Genomic DNA, 13,173 nt, shown 5'->3' with positions numbered 1-13,173 from the left:
GGGCCACAGCCAAGTACACATTGGGTACCTTGCTGACTGCTTTATCTACTGAAGGGCTGATGGCTTAAAAGGGACAACAAAGGATCTTAACAGAAACCAAGTGTCCCTGCTCAGAGGCATTATCTGGATGCTACATTACAGACTTTGGCAGCTATACAAACTCACCTCCCCACACACACCCTTTAATATTTTGGGAAACACAACGTTTATTGACAAACACACCCTGCTGTCCAGGCTGTCTTGATTTGCTGATGGGGGGGGGGGGGGGGTCAGACAGCAGGCTGGAGTTAGGGGTGGCTGTCCTAGGGAGGGAAAGTCAGATGTTTGGGTGGTTGTCAGCTTGCTAAATGCCATCTTCCAATTGTGATGCATTTGCAGATGCACCAGGGCTCTACCTTTAGCTGGTGATCCTGACAGAATATTCTAGTTCATTCTGCCTCCTTGATCATTTTCTTCTGACAGGCACTGTTCTTCATCAGGGATCTGCAGATCTTCCTTGCTTTCTACCTTCACCTTCTGCATGTTGGTTTTGACTCCACCACCAGACACTGCTGAATGCTGCTCTGCTGCAAAGCCTGACTCAGTGGAGTTGCCATGTTTCTTTTCCCTAGGTGATGGTTCATTATCTGTTATGTAGACTGTGTTGTCTTTCTGCTGAGTGACCCCTGGAGATCCTCTCTACATGACCCTGTGCTGACAGCATCTGCTCTAGCCCTCACAAAAGATGGGGTGGTCCTGAACCTCTTTTCATCTAAATCAGCTTCCCTCAATGAAGCCTCAGGAGATACCATCTCTTTCTCATTACCACAGCTTCATTCTCTTCTCATTTCTCCAGAGATACATGTGTTCAACCCCACACATCCAGAGGACAGTTGTCCATGGTAGGGTGGCCCACGTTCTGCACCACTTCCAAGACTGGGATTTGACTGCATATGGTCCCATGAGTGTGTGCCCAGGTCACAGGACTGCTGAAATCCATGAGAAATGAAATGTCATCGCTGTACCTCCATCACCAACACTCTCATTCTGTAAAAGCACATTGGAGAGAACTTAAGTCAAAGAGGATGCACATGCAATAGCAGTCCTGGAGCCTGTCTCTAACCCCACCCCCAGAGACCAATAATTGTAGCTCAATGATCCCTCTAATGATTCTTTTTAAAAAACAATTGGTTCATTCCTTAAAACAAATAAACAAGCTCGTCCACTTTGAAGACCTGGAGGGTAGTTTGTGGGAATGGTCCTGGAATGATGAATTTATTCCAGACATAATTTATGTGTACCTGCAGGCTCCAAATCCTGATCAAGTACCTCACCCTAAGTACCTGAGGCAGGGCACAGCAGCTGTTCTAAATCCACAGAGTAACCAAGATTAAGGCTCTGGCTGAGCCACCCCTGCAGCGACCGCAGCTGGGCTAATGGGAGGGTAACTTGCTCAAGCACAGTGCCCTCTGCAAGTCTGAGGCTTGGGATGTGAGCAAGTGGGTACCTGTGGCCAGCTCTGTACTCCCTTATGGAAAACCATGTGGGAATGTGTCAGGAATCAGTTCCTTTGGCTGACTGGAATTGGATTTAGGAAGCAGCTAGTTTAGGGATGCTTTTCAGAACATAAAAGCTGGACCTTGCACCCACATCTCTGAAACCTGTTTGCTAAAAGTCTAGAACTTTCAATGCTGTAATTGATTTGTTAGAAACACTTGTCTGTGGTTGATGCTATAAAAGAACCCTCACCATGCTGCTGTTTTCTGTCTCCCTGAGCCTTCTCGTGGGTGGAGATCAGTAAGTGACTGTTTGAATACTCTTTCTCTCTCAGAACCTAAAATAATCATGTCTGTGTGTGTATAGATGTTAAAAAGCACCTGGCTAGCAGATGCAACTGAATCTTTCAGTGCCTAGTCCAAAATAAATGCTCCTTCATTAAGGTGAGCTCTCACTGAGCTCGCACGCCCTATATATAGAAAGCTTGACTTGTGTAAATATTTGCAGGATTAGTCTCTGCAGCCTACAGATCAAAGTTAAACCAAAATATAAATACTGAAAATAGGATTTTAAAAACCAGACTCTGGGAGATGTTCCTTTCAGCACCAGCACTCTGATCACAGGCTGTGGTTAGCAACCTTTACTTCTCCAGATAGCGTGCTGCAAAAAGAGAAGTACCAGAAATAGCAAAGCTAGTTCAGATTCTGACAGTATCTGACTCCTCAAATAGTAAAAAGAGGAGGTAGTTTCCTAACCAGAGAATTATGGGCATGTGCAACGTGTGTATTAGAGAGTAAATCTGAAATTCTCCCTTCTGTTTTGAAATGGTCAGTGTAGTGGTCTAGAAAGTCATCACTGTTTCTGTGTAACACACTAAGGAACAATCAGTCACGCAACCTCCTGTCAACATACATGCAGCAAGAGAGCCAGGAAGCCCTACGATGCTATCATAGAATCATGGAATCCCAGCCTGGGATGGGTTGGAAGGGACCCCAAGGGTCACAGAGCTCCAACCCCCTGCCACAGGCAGGGACACCAACCTCCAGGCCTGGAGCTACACAAGGTTGCCCAGGGCCCCAGCCAACCTGGCCTTGAACACCCCCAGGGACGGGGCACCCACCCCCTCTCTGGGCAGCCTGTTCCAGCCCCTCACCACTCTCTCTGTAAAAAATTTTCCCCCTAACATCTAATTTAAACCTTTAGTTTTACTACATCCCCCTTGTCCTGCCATTATCTCCCCTTTGAACAAGCTGATTCCCCTCCTGTTTCTCTGCTCCCTCCAGGGACTGGGAGGCTGCAATGAGGTCCCCCCACAGCCTTCTCTTCTCCAGGCTGACCCAGCCCAGCTCCCTCAGCCTCTCTCCATAGGGAAGCTGCTCCAGCCCTCTGAGCATCTTTGTGGCTCCTCTGACCCCTCTCCAACAGCCCCACATCTTTCTTGTGTTGGTGGCCCCAGCTCTGGACACAGGACTCCAGCTGGGGCCTCAGGAGGGCAGAGCAGAGAGGGACAATCCCCTCCCTGTCCCTGCTGCCACCCCTCTGCTGGTGGAGCCCAGGATCCCATCACCCCTCCAAGCTGCAAGAGCACACTGCTGCTCATGGGAAGTTTCTCACCCACCATGACACCCAGGTCCTATGCTATGTGATAGTGCACCCGTTCACGTTGGTAATGGCAGTCTGTGCTCCAGACATCCTAGTCTATTATTAATGACAAGCTTTGCGTGTAGTGGCGGTGAAAAGATGCCAGACTGAAAGCACCAGCCCCAGGAATCTTGTCTAAACTGGTTCTCTGAGCAGCTCTGGCCTGAACGTGACTCAGCTCCCTGGTGAGAACAGGTATTGTTGGCTCTGAAGTTGAGCACGCATGTGCGGACAGCCCAGCACACCGCGAGCACACGTCCTCACCGGGTACGTCAGCTGGAGCCCGTGGATCTCCTGCTCTGCACACTCCAGTTCTCAGAGCGAGCTGTGGAAGATGGGAGCAGGGCTGCTCTGTAATCTGTGAGTGTGGTCTTTGTCTGCAGGGATTTGTTTCATGAGGATGTCAGTTAAACTGAGGGAAAGCCTGTTGGTGCACAGGCAGGAAACCGCCGTTCTGCAGGAGCCCTGTTGTGTGTGCACCAGTCTAAGGCAGAGGCTACACCCGCTGCCTTCAGTGCCTGTCCACTGCTGGCTGTGCTTACCAGCTCTGTGTGAGGAGAGGCCCTGGTGAGGCTGAGGAGCCCTGCCTGGAGGAAGAGGAAGGAAAGTATGAGCGTGCCTGACTGTGCTGCCCAGGGGAAGCCACCAGCCCCATGTGTGGGGTGAAGTGTGGCAGCTGCTGCAGAGCTCAGCCAGCTTCTGTGATGGGAAAGGAGGATGTGGAACCATGGGGTGGAAGGGCTTTACCCTCTCAGTCACCTGGGGTGCCCCAAGGCTGTGGATGGTGGGGGCATCTACCTTCTTCTTTCCCATACCCCCATCCTCACCATCCCCAGAGCGGGGATTGAGCCCAACAAAATCTGGTGATGGTGGAACTGCCTCTTGTCCAAGCTCCTGCCCCAAGGAGGAGCCCTCTGCAAGTGTCTCACAAACACCCTGCTTAGCTGATTCCCAGCTTGCAGAGCTGAGGGGCAGCAGAGGAACAGGCTGCAGAGCTCCAAGGCTGCAGCTGGCCACGTACATACCCACGTGCTGAATTTGAAGTGAATGCTTCGATCTGCTGGTGCCAAAGATAAACATGATTTGCTGGATGCAAAGCTGAAGTGAGTAAGCATACAAAAATCTATGGGCAAAAGTTTAATTGTTCCAGGCAGGAAATGGGAAAAGAAAACCTAAAAAAAAAAATAGCCAGGAAAATGGTTTGGGCTTCCAAGCTGCTCAGCACGAGGCAGCCTGTGTGCCACGGTGGGAAACGACCACGCTGCCAAACACCCACAGAACAATTTATGAGCATTGGGTTCTTAGGGGAAGCACAACCCCATGAGGAAAGGAAACAAAAGGAGAGCGTACAAGAGCCCTCTCTAACCTCAGAAGACAGGTCAGGGAACTCAATGTCCCTTTCAAAGAGAAAAGAGCAGGTCAGATCTCTCACTGCATGTCAGTTGTGCTTCCTGATGGGGAAGGAACAGCAGGCATCAGAACTGCTCCTGTTTGGGGTGAAACTGCTGCAGGGCAGCCCAGCTCTAGGAGGCCCTTCTGCCCCTATGCTAGCATCAATCCTTATGTCCCTTCTTACAGCTTTCTAATGATAGCATGGGTAATTTTAGCCTCTCTAAAGCACACTCTAGCTTGTGAAACCTGCAGAGCTGGGATTTCCAAAGACTCTTCTAGATGAAATACCAAAATCAGACCCAAACCCCCCTGTTTTAAAGCAGCAAATGCATTGTGAGCTCTTGATCTCTGTTAAACTAGGCGTTGTATAGGATCTACTGCCACCATGATCTCCCTCCTAACAAACCACTGAAAACAGGGTTGGAAGTCCCCTCAAATGGCCTCACTGTCCTCAGTCCTCACAGAAAACTGAGCTCTGCCCAGGTGTTCATCTAACCTGTCTTCAAACCTTCCAAGCACAAGGAATGAGCAGCCTCTTCCCAGGCCTCAGAAAGCTGAACGTCAGTTCCCCTTTCTGAAGTCAAAGGCAGTTTTCTCTTCAACTCCTCCCTAAAGGGCTGTGCTGCTGTGACAAAGGAGAAGGAACTTTCCTGCCAATAGCTTGGTGCTTACAGTCAGTGTGGGAAAAGGTAACAGCAACGGAAGCTCAGCATGGTCATAAGGCCATGAAATTACTGACTTGGCAGATGGACATCTTGATTTCTATCACAGGCCTGGTTAAATGGAATGCTTTTATCTCTCCTTATCTCCAAGCACATGTCTTCCTTTTCCTGATCTCTTTGGGATAAAGCCTTTTTTCTCTTGATATTCCATTCCAAATAAAAGGTCTGGTAATCAACTAAAGACTCTTCTTCAACCCACTTCTGCTCATGCATTTGCATCAGTTGAGAGTAAGAAACCTCCAAAGAAACTGTGGAGTGGAATGAGCCTGAACTGAAGTTACAACTAAGTGGTGAAAAACCTTTGTTTATCCACAAAAGCTGCTCACCTCTTCAACATCAAAACCCCACCTCAAGCATTGCCAGAGGTTTTACCTGCTTCCAGCAAACCCAGGATTCCCCTGTGTGTGTGTGTATGTGTGTGTGTGTGTGTGTAGTTGGGGAGTTGGTTTTTGTTTTGAACCCTTGATTGATGCAGCATTTTAATTATCTTTCCAGGAGAGGCTCCCATCTGATAATGGACACTGTGTATGCAGGACTCACACCTTTGTGCAGAAAAACAGGACATTCCAAAGCTGTATGGTAAATGTTTTGGGGTTTTTTTTTTAACCCATAGGGAATTTAGTGTGCTGATATAATCTGTAGTTAAGTGAGTTCATGAAGTTTTGGGGTTTTTTAAAAAATCTACAAGATTTTGCTATCTCATGCATCTGAGCTATGTAGTCAGCTTGCAAGATGTCTATGCTTATCTTCTGTATTCAAGAAAATGTGGTCAGAGAAGCTATTTCAAAGAAGTCTACAGCATTTCAGTGGAGCTCTTAAACTCAAGGCTGACTGGAAATGGAAAGCATGGAAATGCTTATTCCCTTTTAAGACTTTCCTGTGTCTAGTTTGAGCCCCTGTGGGGGGTGGGGGAAACATATTCAGTATTTTCTAAAAGTGATTATCTCACAAGATCTGTCTAACACAGGTACCTGAAGTCACCTGAGACTGTAAACACCTGAATTTTACACTTCAGTGGGCTCTGTGTAGCATTTAGGTATGCTGAAGGTTCTTAGAAACCCTCTGTGACACACACAGGCTTATGCAAGCAGGGTAACTAAATAAAGCAGCTAATTGTATGGGCACTGAAAGCCCTTTAACCACTGTGTTCCTGTCCCTCCGCCCTGTTATAGTCCTAGCTATGTTTCTCTTAAGTCTTCCAACATCTATTTCACAATTAGAAACCTAGGGCACACACAAAGCAAATAAATATGAGATCTTTGGCTTTTCAGCTCTAGATAAGACAGTGCAGGAAGCTGGAACAATCCCAGTAGGAAAACAACAGGATACAGAGCAGCAGTTCTTAAACTTGATGCCCGACCCCTTTCCTCAGCCTGGATTGTGTGTGCTCCTGTTCACTTGAGACACATGTACTGGAGGTGGAGGGACAGGGGGAGGCCATAAAACACACATCTAGGAGGGGATGGATTGCCAGGGAGCTGCCAGGAGCAGTGAAGGACACCGGGGGGATGTGGTGTCTGGGGCAGGAAGGGGGTGAAGATGTGCTTAAACACATCTGGTTGCAAGACGGGAGTTGAGAGTGGAGCAGAAGTAGCTCCTGGCTGCCAAAAGTCAGCGAGCTTGTCCCACCACTTCTTAGCAAGGGCCTTTGGGGTGGATTAATCATTTCCCAGCACATCGTTTTTCCTGTTCTCTGCAATGTTTGTTTCTCTCCTCCCCCGCCCCTGTACAAGAGCCTTCTCAGCACCTCTTCAGCTCTCTTCCTGCTTCACTGCGTCCTTCCACCAGCACCTCCTGCCCTGCCTGCTGAGAAATACAATTCCCAAGATACATCCCGTGCTTGCTACAGGGCAGCATTCCTCCATTTTGAGAGATGCTCCCAGAAAATAATACCCAGTGTATCTGATGGAGGACAGGGTCTAATCACACACACCAGTTCTGAGTGAGAGAAGGGAGACTGCTGTTAAATATTAGCCTACAGCACCACATTCCTTAAACAAGAGCTTTTTTGTTCAAAGAATCAGACACCATTTTTTTTCCATGGGTCCTAATTATCTCTTCTCTGGAGGGTCTGCATTACAGAGCTGCTGTCCTTGTAACGTAGCTGTGAGCTCTAAATCAAGTCTTCTTAAAAGAGCTAATAAAAGCCACAGCCAGCTGGCAAAGGATTGCCTGGGCCAACAAACAGTAATCAACCACTAAAACCAGCTGTAGTAAAGGGGGAAATTAATTTAAACCCCTGAACTTCGATAAATAGGTCCTAATAGTTTATTTCCAGGGGAAGAAGTGGGAAGGCTGAAATTAGCCAAGTGGTACTTAGGCTGAAAGTGCTACGAGGTGGATAATAACCATGTTTAGTTACCCTGTTAACGCTGCCATTTGTGAGCAGCTTCACACTTGGGGTTAGTGCTGCCAGGGGAGAGCAGGTCATGGTTTTCCCTAACGATTCTACATGGAGACTGTTTTCCTTCTCCTCAGATTTTCTCTTCCCAGTCCTGTGCTGGGGTTCAGTATATAATTGTATCAGCAAAGAACCGACTGTGGGAACTTCACTTTGTTCCCCAGCGGCCATTTGTATTAAAATGATGTTCTTTCACTTAATTAAGGGAAGAAGCTGTCTGTTGGCAAGAAGGCACTTGTAGGAGCGTTTGCTCCTCTTTTGAATCGCTATTTGTGGTGTTTTTTTCGTGAAGCCCAAGCTAAGCGAGCCAGGGGATAACATCATCACCTCCTACTATAAAAATCACTTGTAATCCTCCCAGGCTCGAAAGGAAGATGGGGAACGCTGTAAAATTCAGGTCCCTTCGGTGGGTTTCCCTAGGGCTCGGGACAGGGGGCTGGAGCTCGTCGCCTCTCGGTCCCCGGCAGAGGGTGCTCGGCCACCGGCCACGCACGGCAGCCCGCTGCCGGGGCTGGGGTGGCCCGAAGCGGCTTCTGCTCGCCGTTCCCACCCTGCTTCCCGGCCGGGCCCGAGCCGAAGCCCTTTCCCTGCCCCCGGGTCCGATGCTGAATAAATATTGCTGTAATGCGGGGGTCAAGGTCCTCTCGCATTTGTATTTAGGGGAAGGCGCCGTCCCAGCTCACTTCCTTGTTCCTGCCAAAGAACTTTGCACCTGGAGCTCCAGAGAAAACAGCAAAAAATCTTAGTGCAAAGCCCTCAGCCTGGAGTTACTGACCCCTCTGCACGTCAGCTTTATAGGAAACTTGCTATCTTGCTCCTAAAAATACAGCTTAAACTGCTGACCAGTAACAGCCCTTTAGCCAAGCACAGAAACTTCCCCCTTTCAGCCCTTGCAGCAGGGAGGGAGAGGGGTGTTACTGTATCTCCGGTTCTTTTGATTCCTCTTCTGTTGCTGGATTGTTTTTGGTTTATATCAAACAGCAAAAAATTAACATCCGGTTTGGAGTTTGCTAAGGGGAAGTTGCAAATCTTACTTGTTTAGTTTTATTGCCTCAGTGTTTATTGCAGTGTTATATATTTCTGAGCAGCCTTTTAAAGTTTAACTAAAATCATGGTGTGGCACACACCATATTTTTTTTTTTCCCCCTACCATCTGCTGAATTAAATGAAACAACCAGTGCTGTCAGCTGGAGGACACACCAGCCAGAGTTTGCAGCCCTGAGTGGGGGCCTAGAATCCATTCCTCTTTGATCTGAGCCAAAAAGTGCTTTCCTTCTGCTGTGCATCACGCGTTTACCTACCCGCAACGTGTTGCTTCACTCTGGATGAAGTGTGGTAGAAATCTGTTATTAAATAGTATTTGTGGTGAATCTGTGACTTGTAATTAGATGTTGTTGTTCACAATGAGACGTAGTAAACCTGCTTTTTTACAACAGAGAACCATTTTAACCATGGACACCTCAAGTCATTCCCCGGCTTGAGGATTTTACCTCCTCAGAAGCACTTTAAATGTGTGGTGACTCAGTCTGGGGGTGTTATGTAGAAGCCAGTCTCACTAGCAACAGGCAAAGAGCTAGCTCACACTCTGACATCCCAAGTGTTTGTGAGGGTTTGCTGAGGGTGTGATGGCAACTGGCTGGGCTCTTGGGCAGACATGTCCACAGCCGGCATTGGGAGAGCACAGGGTGTGATGCCCATGTAACGGAAAGGTCCTTCACAAAATGCATCTCACCAAGCAGCACCCAAGGAGTTTGGCTGCAGGCAAATCCATTAGCTCATGATATCAGGCTTCCCACATTTAGAGCCTTTCCTCTTATATAATTGTCTACTACTGTCCTTGTTGTGAGGTGCTGTTCTCTCCCTTACCTCCTCCAAGGTCACGCAAGATGCTTCAGGAAGCCTCTGCGGAGCACAGCAATCTGTAGAAGGACAAGAATCTCACTGGCACCTAGAGGACAGGGAAACCTAGGAAAGACAGGAGAGAGAAACTATTACTTTTTCAGAAAAGTGATCCTAAAGCAACCTGAAGATCCCATGTGTGGGATGAAAGCAGTAAGCAGAAGGCTCTGCCCTGAGCACTGAGGTTGCACCCCACTTGGATAGGTTCTGAATGGCATGTTTGGGGCAGGCACTGGGATCGGCACTAACTGGAAAGGCTCAAGGAAGAGGCAATGGCTCCCAGTTTCTGCCTCCCACTTCTTGAGGGCTGCATTCAGCAGGAGCTGAGAGCCTCACAGATGAAAAATGCCACAGATGGATGGCATCTTGCCTCTTGGAGAGGCAGCAAAACCCAGCATTGGCACACCTAGCCGCTAATTTGGAAAAGAAAAATACAGTCTGGCATAGGAGCTGTAAGAAGTTGCCAACCCTTGTCCTACAGCACTGATAACACACTTCCCAAAATGTGAGCAAGAGCAAACAATTAAACCCACTCTACAGATTCCAGCAAAACTAGAGCCAGTGGTGGGTTTGGATCTGGAGTGTTCTGCTGAAATTGCCCTGAGTGCACAAAAGGCACTTCTGAAAAAATACACTTTGGAAACTCCCCAAGCCGGCACCACCAGCCCAGCTGCCCTGTACTGGATCCTCCAGCAGACGCTCTCAGAGCACCGAGGCATCGGTGGCTGCTTCTCAGAGAATCATCCAGGCTGCTGGCTCTCCAAAGTCCAAATGGGTGCCTCACAACACCCATCTGTGCCCGGACCAGCTCTCTGGCTGTTAGTGGACTGCTCTGTAAACAGTTTCCTTTCTGTTCCTTTGGTGGCTACATGTGTACTTAAGTCCTCATCACAAAACTTAGGAGGGCAGAATCTTGCTCGCTGACTTCCAGCTGTTATAGAAGTAACTGGTCAAGTCACAGTATGAAATTAAGTATTTTCTCTATAAATAAAGTATTTAGTATATATATATTTTGAGTCCTGACCCTTAAATGAATAAAATTTAGGTGAAGGTGCCCCTCTGACTTAAACTTAGCTCTGCAGGAAGACTGCTTCTGTTCACATAAATCCTCCTGTTGGCTTTCAGTGAGGTGCTTGCAGCATGTGTAGGCAGACCAGGTAGCTGTGCACAAAACCAAGGGTTCTGCCAACAAGGAGCCTTTTGTGCCTCTGTGTTTTGGCTGCCCATTAAGGCCCCATGGCTGACATAAAGCACCCCTCCCACAGTGCTCTCTCTCTTCGCCCTCTGCATTTGCTGCCCCAGTATCCCAGCATCTTACCAAATTAAATATTAAACATTCTAAAGGATATTGTGTTTCTTTTGTTCCTCTGGCAACTGAGATCTCCAGTGCTCTCAATTCTCCCTGACTTCACGTTTTACAGGTTCATGTCTTAATGTTCCTTTAATGCTTAATTTAATACTCTGGAGCTCTTACTCATGTCTGTAAAGCAGAAAATTTGGTGTACCTTCTACTAGACAAGGAGACAGCTATTTAAGGAGCAGGTATGTCTCACCAGCGACCAGCCCCTAGCCTAAAAGATGAGAAGTGCTGTGAGGAAGAGGTGGATAGGCAGTGCAGCAGTGGCTGGCTGGACAGGAAGCCATGGTTATTCTTAGCAGCAAGGGTAACACCAAACCCTGCCACTTGTCACAGTGACAGCTCCCTATGTTAGCCAAGGGGAGCTGTAACTATATAAATAATATTTAAAAGTGGTCAGTCTCCACTCCAGGACAGTGGATGTGGGCCACTGTTTTGTTTCATAGGCTTCCATCTAGTCTGATCAAGTGAGAGCAGCAGCTCCACTTCCAATTCTGAAATCAGAACATTAGATTTCTTAATGTTTTCACCATCTGAAACACAAGCAAGTCCTCATACCACAAAAACAAGCCCCTCTTCGCTTTGGAAGCAAGACTTCCCTGCCCTGTTTCCATTGCACAACATCCTTCAGGAACATATGGGCCAGCAAACAGAAAACGTCCGCTGCATAATTACAGCACTGACAAACCAATTGAACCTCAGCAGCTGCCGCTGGGGAGATTTCATTCATTCCCAGTATTGCCTTTTAAACTTAAGTGGCACTGGAACAAACACATCTTTGATCCAAGTAGGAAATCATTTGGAGCTTTGTGTTTAATAGAGCTGAAGCCCTGGGAAAATGATGTCTTTATTAGCCTGTATGACAATGCGAGCCTCATGGCAGGCACACAGTGGTTTGGTGTGTCAGTCCTCTTACTTTTTCAGATGTATTTGGATACATTTGTTCTGGAATCAATGTGGAAACAAGGACTTTAATTCAGCTGTGCTGCTGAAGCGCCTATGAGCTACATGCAAGACATCAAGAAGTACTGTTGGGGAAGGGGGAGAGGGAGCACAACTTTGCCAGTTCCAAAACAGAGCCAGGATGCCTCTGCATTTCTGAGCTTGTGCTGCCTCGTGCTATTTTGGGGTCACCTCCTTCTCCCTTATCTCCAGGGAAATTGTCACACTAATCAGGGTGTTGCATACTCCTATACAGAGGAATATACATGGCTGGCATTCTGCTGTAAACACACATATGCATGTCTCTGTGTGTGCATATACCTCTAGATAATGTGACACCTCATCAAATGTTGCTGAACTTTCTACCAGTACATTCACTGATATCATTTAATGAGAAATACTTTAAAAGCCACGTGAAGAATCCAGTGAGGATCTACAGTTGGGTGTGCTCCAGGCGTGCATATTACAACCAGCAAGATTAGGATAAATCCTGCTCTGATGGAAGCCTAGTGAAGGGGAGGTAGTGGTATGCTGCCAGCTGTGTTTTCACTGGGGTGGGGGGTCTCTCTCCTGTGATATATTAGCTGTGATGCCACTGCATGAGCAGTGTGAAGCCTAACTAGAATCACGTCCCCCTCCCCAAATAGACCAATACCTGTTTAGACCTGGGTACATGAGATTGACATCTTATACTGAGGCAAAAGTAAATACAGCTCCACAAACTTTGCAACAGTAAGCTACAAGAGCAGGAAGAGCCATAAAATGCATGGAAAGTAGTCACTAGACATTCTTAATTCATCCACTTGCAGTAGTTCATTGACTTTGGCACTATTATTAAAGAAGGTGTCTGTGTTTTCTTCCTAAAAAGACAGCATTGGGACTATATTCTGAAATACTATCTTGCTGTTGGTTTGGGTTTTTTAAAGTATTCCCCTGGATCCTTCGGAAATGACTGAAATGCTTTGTTTCTTAGAAGATTGCTTGAGAAATGCAAGTCAGAGAGTTCCCAACAAAACCACTTTATCTTATTCGCCAGTGGAGGTAACTGTAAACATTATCAATCTAAATATTACTCTTAGCTACAAACAATTGTATCAACTGAGGAATGGAAGCTGGCTCGCACACAGCAAACCCCACCGTGCTTGCAGTGAGAGAGCGCAGCCTGCAGACACACACATCTCCTGGAGGATTTCTAGATGCTCTCTGCCTGTGTATCTCTAGCTTTTAGGCCCCCCCCCCCTTTTCTTTTTGCATGTAAATGAACTGTGCTCAGACTATGAAAGTCTGGAGTCCTCTGTGTAACACCCATTGAAACGGCAGATGAAACAGGAGACAACCTGACG

At 47.4% G+C, this 13,173-nt stretch overlaps 1 pseudogene across 1 annotated transcript; it reads right to left on the bottom strand.

Annotated features, from left to right (window-relative positions):
- Positions 1–423: 423 nt before the first annotated feature.
- LOC311201705 lies at positions 424–9,749 on the bottom strand (annotated as a pseudogene). Its single transcript has 2 exons — positions 9,499–9,749; positions 424–1,026 (listed from the first exon to the last, which is right to left on the bottom strand). The product of its transcript is annotated as an uncharacterized misc_RNA (transcript).
- Positions 9,750–13,173: the final 3,424 nt, after the last annotated feature.

This window comes from Gallinula chloropus (assembly GCF_964237585.1).
Source record: "Gallinula chloropus genome assembly, chromosome: 28".
NCBI classification, from domain to species: domain Eukaryota; kingdom Metazoa; phylum Chordata; class Aves; order Gruiformes; family Rallidae; genus Gallinula; species Gallinula chloropus.
Note: the sequence above shows the minus strand (reverse complement) of the source record. Positions and strands in the feature narration are given on the sequence as shown.